This window comes from Pristis pectinata, chromosome 2 (genome assembly GCF_009764475.1).
Source record: "Pristis pectinata isolate sPriPec2 chromosome 2, sPriPec2.1.pri, whole genome shotgun sequence".
Classification (NCBI taxonomy): domain Eukaryota; kingdom Metazoa; phylum Chordata; class Chondrichthyes; order Rhinopristiformes; family Pristidae; genus Pristis; species Pristis pectinata.
In genome coordinates, this window is record NC_067406.1 from 24,004,103 (window position 1) to 24,024,712 (window position 20,610).

The following is a 20,610-nucleotide window of genomic DNA, read 5'->3' on the forward strand; positions in this document are numbered from 1 at the left end:
AGTTTGTAGGAGGAGTGTTTAAGAAAGATATTAGGAAGATAGGCTGGGTTTGTTTTCCTTGGAGAGAAGGCTAAGGGGGTGGGGAATCTGTTAAAGGTGTATTAAATCATGAGTTGCATAGATATGATAGACAGTAGAAAACCTTACTGCAAAGCAGAATTGCCCTTAACCAGAGAATATGGGTTTAAGGTAAGGGGTTTAGAGGAGAAATAAGGGAGTTTTTTTTCACACAAGGGGTGGTTGGAGTTTGAAATGCACCAGCTGAGATTGTGGTGGAAGCAGATTCTTGAAACATTTAAGTATCTAGGTGAGCATTTGAATTGCCAAGGCATAGAAGTGTTGGTAAATGGTTTTAGTACAGATGGGTACTTGATGGTTGGGATGGAGAAAGTGGGTTGAAGGACCTAGGTCTGTGCTGTATGACTCAGTGAAAACCTGAATACAAGCAGGCTATGGTGCCTGTTGTGCCGTGTGGTAAGATCAAGCCAGATTTTATGCCTCAGCACCACTTTCCAGCACTTCCCTTTATTTCTTGATTCTCTTAATATCTAAGAATAATCAATCTCTGACTTGAATATACTTAGTAATTGAGCTTCCATAGCTCTGTTAGGTAGTAAGTTACAATGATTCACCCCCCCCCCCAACCCCAGATGAAGAAATTTCTCTCATCTCTGTCCTTGAATGGCTGTCCTTTCTTTTCAGACTGTGATCCCTTCTTTGAGACTGACTGTTCTCTTTCTAGACAACCATGGAAGACTAACTTTGCAGCTACCCTGTGGAGCCCCATGAGATTTTAATATGTTTCACTGAGATCACTTCTCATCCTTTCACTAGAAAGTACAGGCCTAGTCTGCTTAACCTCTCCTCATGTGACAAGCTAGCTGTCTCGAGAATAAATATATGAACTTTGCACTCTATTGCAGGTATATCTTTAGGTAGAGGGGGCAGATCTGAACACATCGTCTCAGCAGAGCTGTATGCAGTTGCAGCAATATATCCCTACCTTTGTACTAACGTCCTCTTGCAATAAAAGTGAACATACCGTTTGCCTTCCTAATTGCTTGTTGAACCTGCTCATTAATTTTCACTGATTCATGTGCAAGGACACCCAGGGGATCAGAAAACAGCATGATATCGACAGAGTTGAGAGAATTTTCATCCAGTGGATTAGATCAAAGTTCCGCAGCTCAATCACAAATTGCAGTGGCTATTCAATCTTTGTAATGAAGTCAAGCAAGAAGGTGGCAGATGATGAAGCATCTTCAGCCAACTTCTGGAAATGCGATTGTTGATCTATTTCAGCCTTCCCCTGAGGTTTCTACTGTCACTTTACATGTTGGCGAGAAGTGACTGAATACTTGTGTTCTTACTTGCCTTGTCACTAACCAAGCTGTTTTCATTCAGTTGCAATACCAGCATTTACCTGACCAAAAGAAGGAGAAAATTGTCTAGATATATCCTTTCTACAATAAGCACAAGTGTAATATGGTCAATTATTCCCCCAAAATTCTTAGAACATGGAACATAGAACAGTACACCACAGGAACAGGCCTTTTGGCCCACAATATTGTGCTGACCCAATTGTGGGGTTTGACATGGTAGCTGCGGAGTTAGTTTTCTATGGCTGTCTGGAAAGAGGAGAGTCGGTAACAGTCTCAAAAGAGGGGATCACAGTCTCAAAAAAAGCACAATAGTGGAAGGGATTTTTTGATATTATCAATTGCTATTTAGTTACTAATGTGCTTGTTCTTCAGTTTTCTTTCTTAGATATTCATTTTCCAAGCAAGGCCAACATTTATTGCCCATCCTTGTGAAGGTGGTCGTGAGCTACTGCTTTCAGCCACTGCAGTCCTTGTGTTGAAGGTGCTCCCACAGTGCTGGTGGTCAGGAAGTTCCCAGACCTAGTGACAATAAAGGACTGATTATATAATTCCAAGTCTGGATGGGTGTGCGGGTGTGACTTGCATGAGAATCTACAGGACACCTGCAAGCCCTTGTCCCTCTTGTTATAGGTCTAGAATTTACTGTCAAAGCAGGCTAGGCAAATAGTAGTGAATTTTGGAAATAGTAATGCCTGGAGATTCACCAGGCTGATTCCTGGGATGAGAGAATTGTCATGTCACGAGAGGCTAGACAATTTGGGTTTACATTCCTTGGAGTTTAGAAGAATGAGCAGTGACCTTTTCTAAACATGAATGTTTAGATGGTGAATAGGGTACCAATCGAATGGGTGGCTTTATCCTGCATGCTTTCAACATCTTCAGTGTTGTTAGAGCTAGACTGATCCAGGCAAGTGGAGAGTCTTCCACCTTCGATAGGCTCCCACTACCTTGTGCATCACCCCCTTCCATCATTAAAAAAACACTATTCAGTATTTAATTTCCACCAACACTTGCCTCCCTTCTTACGATTCCTTCCCATACAACCACAGGAGATGCAGTGCCTAACTTGTACTTCCCTTCCCATGTCCAGGAGCCCAAACATTCTTTCGAGGTGAAACAGCAATTCCTTTGCACTTCTTCCAGTTTAGTGTGCTACATTTGATACTCATGATATTGGAGAAATGCAGATTGGGTGACTGCTTTGCAGAATTGCTGTGTTCAGTCAGCAAGTTACCTATCACTTCAATTCGCTATCCCACTCTGACTTCTGTTTATTTGGCCTCTTACACTGTAGGCTTGAGGCACACCATTTTATCTTCTGCCTAGAAATGTTATAGCCCTTGCAATGAATTCAACAGTTTCAGAACAACAGTCATTCTTGTTTTGTGTCGGAACTGGCCTGCTGTAGTGAGACTAGAGAATATCAGGAGTGCTTGGGTGGCATCTTTAAGGAAGGGGGCGGATTGGTGTTTTGTATTAGTAACCTTTCATGGTCATCAGCCTAGGCCATTTAGCTCTGCTTTTCTCTCTCTGCCAATGCTGCTCAGCCTGCTGAGTGTTTTCTGTTCTTGTTTCAAATTTTCGGCATCTGCTGTTTTTTGCTTTTCAATCCTTGTCCAGCCCTGATGTAACTCCATTTTTTGTCTCACCACCAATGCTGTTTGACCTACTTGACTTTTCCAGTGATTATTTCAGGTTTCCAGTAACTGCTGTGTTCTGCAGTTCACAGTTCCAGCATGTTTTTTTTAAATTTTTCTCTCTCTGATATTCTGACTCTATGTATAGTACCTCCAGGCAAATTAGCTGCCATTACCAAGCCTTCTCCCTCCTCTCATGTCAATATCAACCTATATTATCATCCATTTTTTCTTGGTCTCCACCCTCTTATGGACATTTCCTTTGTTCTTTCCCCTGAAGTTTTCCTGTTCCTTTCTCCACAAATGCTCTCAGGCCTGCTGAATATTTCCAGCATTTTCTGTTTTCATTTCAGATTTATGGCATCTGCAGTTTTTCCTGTTTTTCTCATTTTGCCTCACTCCCTACATGTGCCTTATAAGTAGTTGAAAGACAAAAGAGACTGCAGATGCTGGAATCTGGAACAACAAATAGAACACAGGAATAACTCAGTGGGTCAAGCGGTATCTGTAGTGGCAAAAGCTGTAAGGTGACGTTTTGCATTGAGACCCTACATCAGGACTGAAAAGGAAGAATTTGGGATGTCAGAAGGTGAGGCATTCACTGTAGAAAACCCAGACTCTGACTTCCTCTGATTGCTACTGTATTTATGTGGGAGGTCCAAATGAGTATCAGATTAATCATGACTCACTGGTTGTTGATAGTGGGGGCTCAGCGATGGTAATGCAACTGAATATCAAGGGTAGGTGATAAGACTGTTGGAGGCACAAGTGGCAAATAACAGTAGTGCTAGCAAACATTCAGGCATGACTCATAAGAGACTGCAGATGCTGGAATCTGGAGCAACAAACAATCTGCTGGAGGAACTCAGCAGGTCAAGTAGCATCTGAGGAGGAAAAGAATTGTTGATGTTTTGGGTGGAAACCCTGCATCAGAACTAATGCAGGATTTCAACTCAAAACCTTAACAATTCCTTCTCCCTCCCAGATGCTGCTCAACCTGTTGAGTTCCTCCAGCAGATTGTTTGTATACCTGAATGTTGTCCAGGCTTGACTGCTTCATGCCTTGAGGAGTTGCAAATGAAATTGAGCATTGTGCAGTCATCAGTGAGTAATCTTCACTTCTGACTTCTTGATGGAAGGAAGGTTGTTGATGAAGCAGATGAAGGTTGTTGGGGCTAGAACACTGCCCTGAGGAATTCTTGCAGTGATGTTCTGATGCTGGAATGAATTAAGTTTAACAGCTGCAAGCAAAATCGTTTGTATGAGTTATGGCTCTAAGCATTGGCATGTTTTAATCTTGATGCTTATGGACTTGGTTTTACAAGGGATCCTGGCTCTCTCAGTTGTTCATATGCTGCCTTGATGTCAGGGGTAGTCACTTTCTGCCTCTGGAATTTAGTTATTTGGTCCATGCTTAGACCAAGTCGAGAGGCCTGGTAAAACCCTAACTGAACATCAGTGAGCAAGTTATTGGTGTGTTAGAAATTCTTGATAGCACTGTCAACAACGCTTTCCATCATGATTGAGAGTAGATTGATTGAGTGGTGTTTAAGAAAATAGTATTTGTCCTTCTTTTGATTAGGATATATCCAGGCAATTTTCCATATTGCCATGTTGATGCCAGTGTTGTCATTGTACTGGAACAGTTTGAATAGATGTGCAGTTAGTTTTGGAGTTCAGCTTTTCAGTATTAAAGGCAAGATGTTGCTTGGTTTAATGGTCTTTGCCATTTCCAGTCCTCTCAGCTGTTTCTTTGTCCCACCATGTTTATGCCAACCATCAAGTACCTATCTATACTAATTCCATTTCCCATCACTTGATCCATGCCGTACCATGCCTCCACCATCTCAGGCAGGGGGTTGTAGATTCCAACCACTCTCTGGGTGAAAATATTCTTCCTCAGATCCCCTCAAACCCTCTTACTCCTCACCCTAAACCTGTGCCTTCTGTTCATAGGGAAAAATTTCTTTCTGTCTACCTCATTGATGCCCTTTGTAGTTTTGTATACTTCCTCTTAGCCTCCTCCACTCTATGGAAAACAAATCCAGCCTATGCAATCTTTGCTCATCACTGAAATACTCCATCCCAGGCAACATCCTGATGAATCTCCCCTGCACCCTCTTCAGCGTTGTTGCATCTTTCCTATAGTGTGTTGACCAGAACTGCGCACAGTACTCCAGCTGAGGAATGACCAGTATATTATAAAGCTGGATCATAACTTCCCTGCTTTTGTATTATGTGCCAGTATTCCATGTGTCTTTTTAACCATGTTATTTACCTACACTGCCAACTTCAACATTCTTTAGACTTGTTCTCCAAGGCCCCTCTATTCCTCAATACTCCCCAGGACCCTACTATTCATGGTGTTTGTTCCTGCCTCATTAGTACTCCCCAAGTACTTTACCTGCTACTTGATTAAATTCCATCTGCTATTGCCCTGTCTAGCCTACCAGCTGATAAATATCATTCTGTAGCCTTAGACTACCCTCCTCACTATCAACAACCACACATCAGTGTTCTTCGAACCACCTCCTGTTCACTGTTTAATTACCCAACACCTGTTATGGGAAAAGGCAGCAGGATTGCAGAGCTTTGTCCTGATAGATTGCTTAATTTGGCCTATTGCATGGTGTTCTTGCTATTTAGCATATTTAGCGTATGTAGTCATATGGAACAGCTGGACGAATTTGGCATCTCATTATGAGGCATGCCTGGTGCTGCTGTCAGCATGCCTTTCTGCACTCCTCACTGGAACAGTGTTGGTTCTCTGATTTGATTGTAGAAGTAAAGTGAGGGATATACCAGGCCATGGGTTTACTAACTGTAGGAGTGTTGCTGCTCTTAGTCTGTAGTGCCACCTGGATGTTCAGTTTCTGTTCCATTTAACAGGAGTACAGGACTGAAAAATACAGTGGAGGGTGTGATGATGGGATTCTGTTTCTGTAAGAGCTGAGCGGTTGTCACTTTCACATCCTATTCATGGAATGTAGTTCGGTGAAGATGAGGTCAAGTAGGTTTATTCCTTCTATTGGTTCACTCACTGCTGCAGACTCAATCTGACAGCTGTATCTTTCTGGACTTGGCCAGTTTGGTTCATGGTAGTGCCACCAAGAAACTCTTAGTGATGGAAATTGAAAACCCATATCCAGAGTACATTCTGTGTCCTTGCTCCTTTTAGTATTTTTTCCAAGTAGTGCTGAATCACTGCTTCTGAGTGAGGATGTAGGAGATAATCTAAAGGAGGCTTTCTTGTCCAAGTTTGACCTAATGTCATGAAATGTAATGGAATCTGGAGCTCGTACTGAAAACTCTCAGACTACTTCTTCCTGTCTATGTACCGTTGTGGCACTTCCTCTTATAGGTATGGGGACTAAGACATACTCAGGAATAGAGCACTTTGCTTGATTAATCTGTTGGATGGCTCTCCCAATTTAAACACCAATGTCCAGATGTTTTTAAGAATGACTTTTCAGCATAGACTGGCTTGGCATTGACTTTGCTGTGTTTGACTTCAATGTCAGAAGGTTTGTCTAGTTTTATTCTTTCTTTGTTTCTGTTACATCTGCAGCTAGGAAGGGTGTTTTAAGTGTCAACTACCTGCCAGGATCACTGGTTCCAAACCTAATTGCACCCTTGGTCCAAATGTGATTAATTCTGAATCTTAGTGGAAGGTGACTCTTCTTGAGATCATCAGCATTTGACTGAGTATGCATAAATATCCCTGTTGTAATCCAAGTTTTTAGAAATGATGGAAAACTCTCCACTAGCATGCTAAAACTTGCACAAGTGAAGATGGTTGTAGTTGCTGAAAGCCAATAATCTCAAATGGAGGATATCATGGCAGGCATGGTAGTGTAGCGGTTAGCATAATGCTATTACAGTGCCAGCGACCTGGGTTCAATTCTGGCCACTGTCTGTAAGGAGTTTGTATGTTCTTCCTGTGTCTGCGTGGGTTTCCTTTGGGTGCTTCGGTTTCCTCCCACATTCCAAAAGGCATGGGTTAGGAAATTGTGGGCATGCTATGTTGGTGCAGGAAGCGTGGCGACACTTGCAGGCTGCCCCCAGAACACTCTATGCAAAAAGATGCATTTTACTGTGTCTTTCAATGTACATGTGACTAATAAAGATATCTTATAAAAGTTCCTTGGGACAGCATCCTAGGCTCAATCATATTCAGCTGTTTCTTCAATGACCTTCATAGGATCAGAAAGGAGGATTTCATTGTTCAATTCATGAGCAACTCTTCAGACAATAAAGTCGTCTATACTAGGATATAGTCTGACCTTGGTGACAACTATGCTTTGGCTGGCAACTGACTGGAACAATAGCTTCAACAAATGAGTCACTTTTGCCCATCAGCTCTTTATTACCTGATCTAGGTTAGCTCCTAATTAAACACAATCTCATGTTAAATTTTTCAACTACTTTTTCCAAGTACTTGGATTGTCTTGCCCTTCCCTTTCTCTAATTTGTTTTAGACCTAAAAATCCTCCATCTGCTTCTCTAATTTTGGCCTTTTTGAACATTCCCTAGTTCAATAGCTTCACTGTTCATGGTGGTGTCTTTGGATGTCAGGGAATTCCCTCCTTAAATCCTTGTCCCTTCTGACTTTGTTCCTTAAAGCTAACTTTTCTGAAGCATTGGTTTTCTACTCCAATATCTCCTTGTGGATCAGTATCAAATTATTTGATAATATTCATGTGAAGCATTCTGGAATGTTTTGTTATGTTGAAAATGCTCTATAGAAACCAGTTGTTAGATGGCAAGTAACATTTAGGTCACAAAAGTGTTAGTATCAAGTGTATCTATCTTCCATTAGCCTGACATTTGGTGTCTTTACAAGAAATCAGCATCTTAGGATGAGGAAATGGTCAGAGTTCACCAGGACATTAACCGAAAATAATTGAAACACTCAGCAGGCCAGATAGCATCTGTGGAAAAAAGAAGGGTTAACATTTCAGGTTGAAGGCTGTTTGCCAGAACATATTAAGCTTGATGCTATTCAGAACAAAATTGATTGGGACCCCATTTGCCGCTGTAAAACATTTCACTTTCTCCACTACTGACGCACCATGGTTGCAGTGTGTACTGTCAACAAGATGCATTGCTTCAGTCAGCCTTTCAAATCCACGGCCTTTTTTTGCTTAGGAAGACTGGAAGTTGATCGGTATTCCACTATCTCCAAGTTTTGCTCTTGCAATGTGGGTGAACTTTCTCTCCACCCCACTCACCCAAAGCACCTCCAGGGACAGACTGAGATAAATCTTGCACTGTCTGAAAATGGCAATATTAGTCTCTATTCAGTGGTATATAGATGTATTTATGAACATGGGAATTAAGAGGAGGAGGCCCACTTGGGGCCCCTTGAGCTTGCTCTGCCATTCAGTAAGATTGTGGCTGATCTGATTTGTAACTTCAGCTGAACCCCCACCTAACCATGGTAACCTTTCACTCCGCTTCTCTCTCCCCCCCCCCTCCCCAAATCCCCATCAAGAATCTCTCTATCTCTGCCTTAGAATTACTCAAAGAGTCTGCTTCCACTGCCTTGGAGGAAGAGAGTTCTAAAGACTCATGATCCTTGTTTCACCTCTGTCTTAAATTGGAATCTCTTATTTTGAAACAGTGATTTTGAGTTCTAGTTTTTTCCCCATGAGAGGAAATATCCTTTCCACACCCACCCTGTCAAGATCTCTCAGGTGCAGAGATGCACAGAGTGTTTCTGGACAGATGCTGAAAAAGGAGAAAGAACAAAACAATTAAATATATGTATTTTCTTTTGTGAACTTTATATTCCAAAAGCATTTCACAACAAATTAGGTAGTTTTGAAGTTGCTGTTACTAAGTGGGGAAAATGCACCAGACAATAATTTATGTCCAGCAAATCCCAATAATACCACTGAGAAAATGAGCAAGTAGTGACCACCTGAAAGGGCGGAAAGTTTAATATCTCTTTTAGGAAGTTGATACTTCTGACATAGCTGCAGTCCCTCGGCATTGCTCAGAAGTGTTAGCCTGGACAATGTTCTAAATTTTCTAGAATGTGACAGTGGTTTACATTTTGACAAGGTGGTGAGTACATTACCACTTGTCTGTGACAGAGCAACAAAAGTAAGCAACCATGTTCATAAGGTCAGAGACAATGAAGCAGAGAATAAGGGAAAGGACTGACTTGAAGAAAGTTACCCACAGGTAGGTTGATGCAGGAAAAAAAGTTGTTTGCTGTGTAAAAGCAGAGATGGGATGGCCTGATTATTGACGAGGTGTGAGAAAGTGTAACGCCTGAGGACTGCAAGTAACACTTAGATAATAAGCCTGGGGAGGGATAAGGACAGATAATGGGTCTATTATTGATGTGCAGGCACAGGGCGTATGACATTAAATGGAACAGAGAGAAAGATGGGTAGAAGGGGAGAGAAAGGTACGAAGAGGCACAGAAAGAGAAGGGAGACTTGTGAATAATGAGAAAGCAGAGGCAGGTGAGCACAAAGTAGGAGCATTTTGACTAAGAAAGTCAGGGGTCCAGGGAAATTTAGAGGAGTGAACATGGGGCTGTTACGGACGAGGTTACTGTTGGTGAATGTCCCTTTAAGATAGGGCATAGTGTGTGTGGTGTACTTACTTCAACAGAAGATAAAGGACGTAATGATGTTGTAGAAGGAGTCAGAGAAGAGAGAGACACCAGCCTGCTAGTTTCTCTATCGATGGATGAGAAACAATAACTGTGTCTGTCACTACAATCGATGTATGGATTATATGGAGTAATCCGGTGGAGTCCACTTTGTCGTTAACCTGTGGAGGGAAACAGGTATTTGCATGGACGGCCACGGTTCGGATGCTTTTCGGGGTGAGGAAGTCACTACCGAGTAAACACTGAGGTGTCGTTTGGGTTCCATCGTGGAACATTTGGATTTCGTAATTACTCTCTATTTTCTCTCTACATCTACGTCTTATCTTCAGACAACTAGGGGTGTGATTCTCGCTTCAGGTGCGAGAGGTCCCGGGTTCAGGTCCCGGGCGAGCCCCCAATTTTGTTACGAACTAGCAACAAAAGAAACACACTGAGTCACAATTCAGTGTTTAAAAACTACTTTATTAATAACTACTTATGATAATAATAAAAATAAAAGTAAACATGTTAGAATGTTAGAAGTAAAAATGATAAACCTTGACCCCAAAACTAAACTCTTCGTGTGTGTGTGTGGCAAAGTCCCAAACTCCAAGTCCAGGAATGGTTCTTAAAGTTCAGTTCAGCAAGCCGTAAGGTGAAACATGAGCAAAGGCTCCTTCAACAACCACTGTTGTCTGAAGATAAGATGTAGATGTAGAGGGAAAATAGAGAGTAATTACGAAATCCAAATGTTCCACGATGGAACCCAAGAGACACCTCAGTGTTTACTCGGTAGTGACTTCCTCACCCCGAAAAGCATCCGAATCGTGGCCGTCCATGCAAATACCTGTTTCCCTCCACAGGTTAACGACAAAGTGGACTCCACCGGATTACTCCAAATAATCCATACATGGATTGTAGTGACAGACACAGTTATTGTTTCTCATCCATCAATAGAGAAACTAGCAGGCTGGTGTCTCTCTCTCTCTCTTTGACTGACTCCTTCTACAACATCATTACATCCTTTATCTTCTGTTGACATAAGCACGCCACACACACTATGCCCTATCTTAAAGGGACATTCACCAATAGTAATCTAGTCTGTAACAGGGGCCAAAAGAGAGGGGCTAAATGCAGGTACATTAAAAATTGAGATATAACAGTCAGGCATTCATATATGTAACAGTCTGCCCTAAAGCACTTACAGGTGGTGATGAAACAGTCTGAAGTGTAATTATTGTGGTAGTGTAGGACACAACAGTTAATCTGTGTACAACAAGGCCCCATAAACAGCATTGCACTAATAATAAAATATCTTAAGATATCTATTTTTGTGCTGTTGATTGAGTGCCAGAATATCATGCTGACTTTTCTGATCATCAGAAAAGTGCCTTGGGATCTTTTATGTTGTCTCAAAAGACTAGATAGAACTTTTGTTTAAAGTCTTATCTGAAAGCTAGCATCCCTGACAATGTAGTCCCTTTAGTGCGGCACTGGAGTGTCTGGGCCCTAATATGAAGAAACTCTTGGAGCAGATGGGAGAAGTGTATTGAGGAATCCTCTTTTTTTTGAGGGGAGGCTAGAGGTAAAATAGAAAAAAGTAAGCTTTAACAAGTGATAAGTTTTTAGGAACTGTTGAAAATATATTTCTGTTGTGGATACTATACAAGGACTGAGCAGGTAGAATCAGGGTTAAGTTTGTCTTTGGGTAAGTTGAAAGGCTTTTCTAAAATCACTTGTTGATTCAGAGTTTGTACTAAAATGGAGCTTGTGTCTCCACATATGTTTTTATAGCACTTCATGCTTTCAGTAATTAGAAAATTTTGTGAATTGTGTCCCACTTATTTGGAAAAAGTAGTAAAGGTGGGAGGAAAGTGGCAGTATATTAGACACAAATAGGAACTGGTCATCTGTAGCAAAAGGCATGTAGTATAACTAAGCAAGATGTTGCATCTTTACTAAACCACCTTTATTGGTAATATATTTTAAAATAACTCAATGTGAAAGAAATTTTTAAAATAATTACTTGACATGTAGCACTTAATTTAAAAGAGCCCTACAAGACGAAAACATGAGGCAAAGTAAGGTAGCTGCTTGTTTGGTACACTGTTTGCCACCTTAAACTTTTATTCCCTATACAACCAGAGCACAGTGGCTATAGTGTTAACCATCTACAAAATCCATGGCAATTACTTGCCTACACTATTCAAGCACAACCTTACTACCTACACCCTCTACCACCGAGGACAGTAGGCACATGGAAAAACATTCTGTTGCAGGTTCATCTCTAATTAATATGCCATCTTGAAAATAGCATGAATCCTGGAGCTCCCTCCCCAACAACGTTGTAGGAGTACCTTCGCAGAAGGACTGCAGTATTTCAAGATGATGACTCACTAGTACCTTGTGGGGAATTTGGGATAGGAAATAGATAATTACCTTGCCAGTAATGCTCAGATCTTGAAAAATGAATAAATAATTTAAAAAAGAAAGTGTATCTTTTTGTTGTAGGTAGTCTGAAGAAGAACTATATCAGATGGATATTGGAGCAGAAGGCACACGTGGAACGGTTGCTGCCTAAATGCCCTGTTCATTATGTCATGTTTTAACTCTCCTTGGGTGGAAAGTAATGATTACATGAGTGATGTTCCCTAAACTATACTAAGCAACTGGTTTAGTGTTTTTGCATTTGTTAGCCAACCAAAATATGATTAAGCTTCATGTGTGTAAAATGGATTTGTGACAAATGTCAGTGTATATCGCACGGAGCATGGTGGTTTGCGCTTAAGGTTCTTTTTGCATTCCAAACTCTGCCTATATCCACACTTTCATTGCCTCTGTTTCTCTAGCTTCACTAATTTCCCTGTGCCTTAGAAATTGATTTATAGATCTGTGTTCTTGGAGAGCATCATTCATTTTCAGCCAGCAGGTGAAGTGACAGATTGTTTTACTTTGAACTTATGGTTTTGATTATGTCTTAGGGGTTTCAAGGTTACATTGGCATAGAAACAGTTCCATTGTTTTTCCTCTGAAGTAACGCTTTTGTCATTGATCTTTTAAATCTATATACTACTCAGAATTTCAGGACAAAGAGATGAGTCATTGTGGACTTTCATAATTGATGCACAGTCTATAATCTGTGACACATTTTGTTCAAGGGCTTTTCCATTCCGTCCAATGCTATTGAAGCAACTCTGGACGGTTGCCAAGAAAGATGAGAATTTTTGTTCTGGAATTGTAACATTGTGAAGCTCCTGTTTTTGAAATATTGCACAACCTTACTAGATCTTCACATCAGTTACACACTAAAAGAATTTTGGTGCTGAAAATTTCTAGGTGTAATTATTTTCAACTGCCTCATCTCCAGTTGTTGGTTGGACCACTTGTACTGAATTGCTGGCTACCATGGCATGCAAATTGCCATTTTTGATTATATTGCACACCCATTCAAACAAATTTTCAGTCACCTAAGTTCATAGCTTGCTGTTCAGTTTTTCTTTTGTCCATCTATGAATCTCAAGGAGGTTGTTTTTGTTTTAAGTCACAGGTCCTGTTATAGTGCACATTAGTTGTTCTCGGTGAAGCCTGACATCTTGGATAGGATGCAGAAAAATCTATAAAATTAAGGTGGAATGGCTGAGGTGGGGGATTTAGTAGTGATGACTAAAATTTTTTTCATGCTGTCTTGTGTGATGTAATAAGACTCTAGCTGATAAATGTGACAACTGCAATTCTAGCATTTGTAAATTACAGGCAGAGGTAGTATACAACAGCATGTCCATGATTAATTAGGAACAGTTTGCATGGAGTAACTTGATAGAATTTTTTGAAGAGGTAATAAGGAGGGTACAGGAGCACAGTGTATTTGAAGTATTCTGTGGATTTTTAGCAAAGTTTTTGACTACAGCACAGAACAAACCATTGACCCACCATGTCCATGCCGACCACTTTTTCCATCTACACTAATCCCACTTACCCACATTAGGACTGTCTCTCTCTATTCCTTGTTTATTTAAGTCTCCGTCTAAGTGCGTCATAAACATTGTAATTGTATCTAATTCAACCACCTCCTCTGACAGCATATTCTAGATATTAGCCACACTGTGGAGGGGATAAAACATATCCACAGATCCCCTTTAAAATTCCTTCCTCTCACCACAAACCTATGCCCTCTGTCTTGATATACTTACATGAAAAAGACTAGGACTATGTACCCTATCTATGTCTTTCATCGATAAGATTATCGGGTCACCCCTCAGCTTTCTTCATTCCAAGGAAAGTAAGCCCAGCCTCTACAACCTCTCCCCTAACTAAAGTTCTCGAATCCAGGCAACATCCTGGTGAATCTCCTCTGTACTCTCTCTGCAGTGCAACCACATCATTCTCATAGTGTGGTGACCAGAATTGCCCACAATTTTGAAGCTATATCCCATCATCCCTTCGATGTGATTACTCTGGAAAGGGGAGAAAGGAGGTTTGTAAATATGTTGCTGAGACCAGAACATTGTAATTTTGAGGAAAAATTGGATAAGCAGGTATCATTTTCCTTGAAACAGAGGAGGCTAAGGAGAGATTTGATGTATAAAATTGAGGGACCAAGACAGAGAAAATGGGGGAAAACCCAATTCCCCTAGCAGAGGGTTTTTTTTTTATGAAAGGGCATTGATTTTAAGTAATTGGTAGGATAAGTTGGGAGATGAGAATGTCTTTTCACAAAGATAACATGCTTCTAAAGCTTGCTACCTAGAAGGATAATTGGATTTGTATCTGAAGACCTGTAACCTGAGATTAGGCTAGGCAGCTGTTTTTCAACTGCCACAGATAGATGGACTGAATGCCTCCCTAGTATGATTTTGTGAATTCAAATAATAAGAATTTATCACGCAGGCAGATTTTAATTGTAAATATCTATAAGTGACTTCTGCGCCTGGATGTGTTGGTCTGCTGTGGATGAATTTGCGTAAAAATGTGGCATCCATTTACTATCATAAATGTACTTGTTAGGGACTTGTAGTGAAATATTATATTGCCTTATTTTCAGAAGTATTTGCTGTACATGTGGCATGAGTGAAGAATTTTCTGGGATGTAGGGGCCCTACAAGGTTCAACATTCATTGCCCAATACTGATTTTGTTTTATTTCAAAAATGCTTTATGTATTTTAAAAAAAAGTCAAAGTATGTAATAGATATCATTCAAGTCAACTTTTTCATACCAAGTCATGTTTTTCCCATCTCTGATTGCCCTTGGTCACATTTTGGTCAGATCGGGTGAGGGCACAACATTTTCTTCTCTGAAGGTGTTGTTGAAACAGGTGGGTTTTTGTAACAGTCCATTATACTTGTGGTCACTTCTATTGACATTAACTTCCTAATTTTAATTTGCTAATAAGGCTATTGCCGTTGCTAGAACTCTGGCCAGTTCTAGCTGCTGAGAAAATAAAATCTATTCTGTAGGTTTTATGAATTATATTAAAATGTATAAATAACATGGTCGAAAATGGAGAAATTTGTAGAGACCCTATCTATTATCTTCCAAACTTGTGTAGGTTCAGGAGTGGTGCTAAAGGATTGGAAAACTGCAAATCTTGCGTCTTCATTCAGATAAAATGTGTAGGGATAAACCCTTTAACTATATACTGATTAATTTAACCTTGGTGGTAGTTAGTTCTGGAAACAATGATCAATGACAGACTATAGCAGTCACTTGGTTAATTGTGGATTTATAAGAGAAAGGCAACATGGACTTGTTAAAGGCAAATTTTCTAACTGATTTGGAATTTTTTGATGAACTTGATTGAATGGTGGAGCAGATTCGATGGGTCAAATGGCTTAATTCTGCTCCCATATCTTATGGTCTTACACAGGGTCAATTAGGGAAATAATTTCGTTGTGGTTAAAATTTGATTTCCAGAAAGCAATGTGGTAAGATGCTGTATCATAGGTTTGTTAGCAAGACTGAAGCTGTGGAATAAAAGGGGCTGTAGCAGCATGGATTAAAAAAGAAAGTGGCTAAGTAATAGGAAACAGTTGTAGTGATAGATTGTTTTTCAGACTGAAGAGAAGTATCCTAGAGTGCAGTATGAGGACAGTTGCTTTATTTAATAATATTAATAGCTTGAGTATTCAGGCATACTTTCTAAATTTTCAGATGGCACAAAACTTGGAGGCATTGTGAACTGAGGAGGATAGTAATGCAAGACAGGTGGACTGGCGTCAGATGAAATTTAATGTTGAGAAATGTGGAGTGTTACATCTTGCTGGACAGAATGGGAAGAGGTAATATAAACTAGAGGCCAAAATTGTAAAAGTAATTGAGAACAGAGGGATTGGGACTATATATGCATAATTCATTGAAAGTGGCAGAGAAAATGGAGAAAGTGGTTTAAAAAGCATTCAGGATTATGGGTGTTATAAATGGAGGCACCAACTACAAGCACAAGGAAGTTATGACAAACCTTTAAAACACTGGTTTGGGTACGGCTGGAGTATTGTGGCCAGTTGAGTGTCACATGACTTTAGTTATGTGGATAGATTGGGGAAGCTGAGTTCTTTGTGTTACGTACCAGCAACAACAGAAACACAGTGGGCTATGTATAAGTGTTAGAAACTATTTTATTAATAACTACTTGTAGTAATAATAAGAAAAATGAAAAAGTTGGATATTGAACATTAACCCCAAAACTAAACTGGAAGTTTGTGTGTGTGTGTGTGGCAAAATCCCAAACCCCAAGTCTAGGAATAGTTCTCAAAGTTCAGTTCAGCAAGTCATAAGGTGGAGCGTGAGCAAAGGCTTTTGCGAAACCACCGTTGACTGAAGAGAAAATGTAGAGAGAATTTACGAAATCCACATGTTCCACAATGGAACCCATATGACACCTCAGTCTCCAAAGATTTGCATTGCTTTGTTTCAAAGTATCTGCCACCTTGAAGGCATTCAATACGTGGCTGCCCACAGAAATACCTGCTTTCCAGTACAGGTTAACGACAAGGTGGACTCCACTTAATTGCTCCAAAAATCCATACATGGATTGTAGTGACAGACACATCTAATGTTCTTCATCCATCGATGCTGAGACAAGCCGTCAGTGTCTCTCGCATGCTCTCCGACTCTCTGTGCAAATAGCTGGTCCAGCTCCAATTATAGTCTTGCCATCTTGTAGATAACACCACACACACACACACACACACACACACACACACACACACACACACACACACAACTACTCTACTGTCCAGGTGCCTTAAAGGGATATTCACCAAGTAGCAACCTGGCTCGTAACACTTGGAAGAGAGGTTGTGAAGGGATCTGATGAAGGTAATTAAAAGCATGAAGTTTATATACAGTGTTTGAGAGAAACTGTTTCATTGGCCAAGAGCTTGGTGACATAGAATGAAGGTGATGACAAAATTGATGTGCGCACTTTTTTTTTGTTAAATGGCAAGCAGTTCAGGATCTGGGATGCACTACTAGGGGAAGTAGTGGAGGCAGTTTGGATTGTACTGTTCACAAAGGAGCTGGGTATGTATATGAAAGGAGAATTTGGAAGGCTATACAGACAGGAGAGTGGGACTGACTGGTTTCTTACTTAGAAACAAATGGACTTAGGCTGAAAGGCCTCCTTCATTGTAGTTCAACTGAATTATTACACCAATGTAAAGGAATGACATGCATTATACACTTCGTGTTTTTCAGATAAAGGATTATATGTAGAGGACACGAAGGGAAGTATATTTAAATTAAAATAAGTCATTTTGGTTGCAGATATGAAACGGGGTCTTCTGGTGTGAACCTGAGTGTGTAGTGTATTTTCATGGTGAATAAATCTCTATTTTACTGAAAACACTATTACATATATCTACTACTTGCTACTTTACTACTGCTACTATGTCATTTGCAAAGAGATAAAATCTTTAGTTACTATAGTACATCTTTTGTCAAACCTTGGCAGACCTTTAGATGGGTTTCCATTCATTTTTAATTAGAAATATCTCTTTCTAATTCTCTTAACTGAATTTGAATAGGATTTGAAGAAATTAATAGTGTGCTCTTCTAGGAAACACATATTTTGTCTGACTGCAAACTTGTTAGGGTTTTTCTATGTAGCATGTATTGAACGTGTTCAATGGAAATATGTGCTGCAAATATTGTGCATCCTTTTGTGCTAACTAATTATTAGATTTTAAAATTCCATTTCCCAACTTGATCTGATGTGATTTGACTTCTTAACCAGAGTTGCTAGTCTGGTAATAAATTCATTTGGTTGCCATGCAGTGTCATATAGATCAAAAAGATGCCTATTATAATATCCTTGATGCGGGGTTTTGACCTGAAACATCGGCATTTCCTTTCCTCCCACAGATGCTGCTTGACCTGTTGAGTTCTTTCAGCAGATTGTTTGTTGATGCCTTTTATAATCCACTGTTTCTGCTCAGGTGATATCATTTAATGGAAATGATAGTGCTACAGTGTCACTGTGCTGCAGAGAGAATAATCATGTTTTTTCCCTCAATTGCTTTCTGTGCTACATTTGTGAATGGATAACCTAGACCTTGGTTTTGGCTTTGAGTGGTTATTGAATGCTTATGAGAAGAATAATAGCAAGGATATGGTATCCAGGAAAAGTGGCTGCTTTTAGGCTCTGCAGATTGAAGGGGAGCATGGTGCATGGCATTTGGTGCTGTTGCCTCTGAGCATCAGGGACCTGGGTTTGATCCTGATCTCAGGTCCTGTCTGTGTGGAATTTGTACATTGTCCTCACGATGACATGTTTCAGTTTCCTAAGATGTATTGTTAATTGGTTATTGTAAATTACCCTTTATTGTAAGTGGCAAAAGAATTACAGGCAAAAGAATCATTACTTACAATGCAGGAGAGAACAAATTGCAGAGAATTAAGAAGAATGGGACTGATTAGATTTAAAAAAATCAAACTGCTGGAGGAACTCAGCTGGTAGAGGCAAAGGAATGGTCAATGTTTCAGGTAGAGATCCTGGATCAGGACTTGTCCTGGAAGCCAGCATGGAACCATTGATCTGAATAGTCTCCTTCTGTTTTGTAATAAGTATTAAAGATAAAGGACCTGATAGGGGAAGAATACAGAATACTGTTACACTGAACATTCCATAAACTGATTATAGCTACTGCGGGAGAATAATAATCATGAAATGTGTCTTAATAATTTAGAAAATCAACCTTTTGCAACTCATGGGCTAAACTGTTTCTATGACCTCACGTCAGTAGTCTGCTCATAATGGTTGACAATGATTTATAATCTTGTGAATTGCTTAACCAGAGTGGGGACCTTGAGCTGAAACTATGACAGGTTTATTTTGAAGGGCTCCTGATGTGTTTGATTATGTCTGTGATGGTAACCATGGAAAATGTTTAGAAATCTGGCCCAAAGATGCAAATTACAGGAAATACAAATGGTATGTTTTTACTGCTGTATTAGATGATTTTGTTGTTTAAAATATTTGTTTCTGATGGTGTGTACTGGCTACAAAGTATTAGCAAAAATGGGAATGTTCTCTGAAGTTATTATGTGGGGGTTTGTTCCACAGGAATATGCACTGAGGTTGCATTGATGGAGGAATAGAGTGTTTTGTATTCACAGGTTCAGTAGATGGGAAGATGAAGTTATATTGAACATGAATGGGCCAACATGCAGCAGATAAAGTTTAATGTTGGAAAATCTGAAGACATCCAGTTTAGTTTTAAAAAGGGAAAATTGGAGTATTTTCATAATATTTTAATATTTTGCATAGAAATCACTGAAAGCTAGAGCACAGGTCACAAAAAGCAATCTAAATCCCTTATGGAGTGTTGGCCTTCATTTCGAGGAGGTTAAAAAGGAAAAAAATGAGACTGTTTCAGCAGTAGAGACAGAGCCTTGGTCTGATTCCATTTGGAGTTTGATTTTGGGCATCAAATTGCATGAATGATATTTTGGGTTTGGCTTATGTGAATAGAGCAAATTTGATATAAACATCAATACTGGGTCAAATTAGTGAGGTAAAATAACACTTTAAAAAGTAAATAACAGTGCTGCTTCTGAGCTTACTGTGCAGCATTCTGGTCAACACAATGTAATTCAGCTATTCTGAAAACATTCAGAAGAGACTAAGCTGAATGATTGAGTTTTAGAGGATTAATCTACAAAGTGCTTATGATTATGGACAAGGATAGGACTGGTCCTAGGATTAAGATTCTAAACTGGAGTAAGGCCAACTTTGATGGCATCAGAACGGATCTGGCAGGTGTGGATTGGGATTGTTTTCTGGCAGAGATGCTTGGTAGTGGGAGGCCTTCAAGAGTGAAATATGGAGAGTACAGAATCTGTATGTTCCTCTTAGGATAGAAGGTAAGGCTAACAGATTTAGGATAAAAGGTAAGGCTAACAGATTTAGGGAACCTTGGTTATTGAGGGATATTGAGGACCTGGTAAAGAAAAAGGAGGTGCATATCAGGTATAGGCAGTTAGGATCAAATGAGGCGCTTGGGGAATATAAGAAATGCAAGAGAACACTTGAGAGAAATCAGGAGGGCTAAAAGAGGACATGAGGTTGCTCTGGCAGACAAGGTGAAAAATAATCCAAAGGGTTTCTATAGCTATATTAAGAGCAAAAGGATGGCAAGGGACAAGATCAGCGTGGTCATCTATGTGTGGAGCCGAAAGAAATGGGGATGACTTTAAATGGATTTTTTGCATCTGTGTTTACTTGGGAGACAGACGCAGAGTCTATAGAACTGAGGAAAAAGATTAGTGAGGTCATTGGACTGTATCCAGATTACAAAAGAGGAGTTTCTTGCCTGCCTTGAGGTGAATTAGGGTGGATAAGTCCCCAGGGCCTGACGGGGTGTCCCCTCGGACCTTGGGGGAGGCTAGTGCAGAAATTGCAGTGGCCCTGGCAGAGATATTTAAAATGTGCTTAACCACGGGTGAGATGCTGGAGGATAGCTAATGTTGTTCTGTTGTTTAAGAAA

General features: G+C 40.1%; 1 protein-coding gene across 4 annotated transcripts in view; it reads left to right on the forward strand.

Annotated features, from left to right (window-relative positions):
- ark2n (arkadia (RNF111) N-terminal like PKA signaling regulator 2N) overlaps positions 1–20,610 on the forward strand; it is an 88,245-nt gene that overhangs the window by 1,320 nt on the left and 66,315 nt on the right. The window lies entirely within an intron of this gene.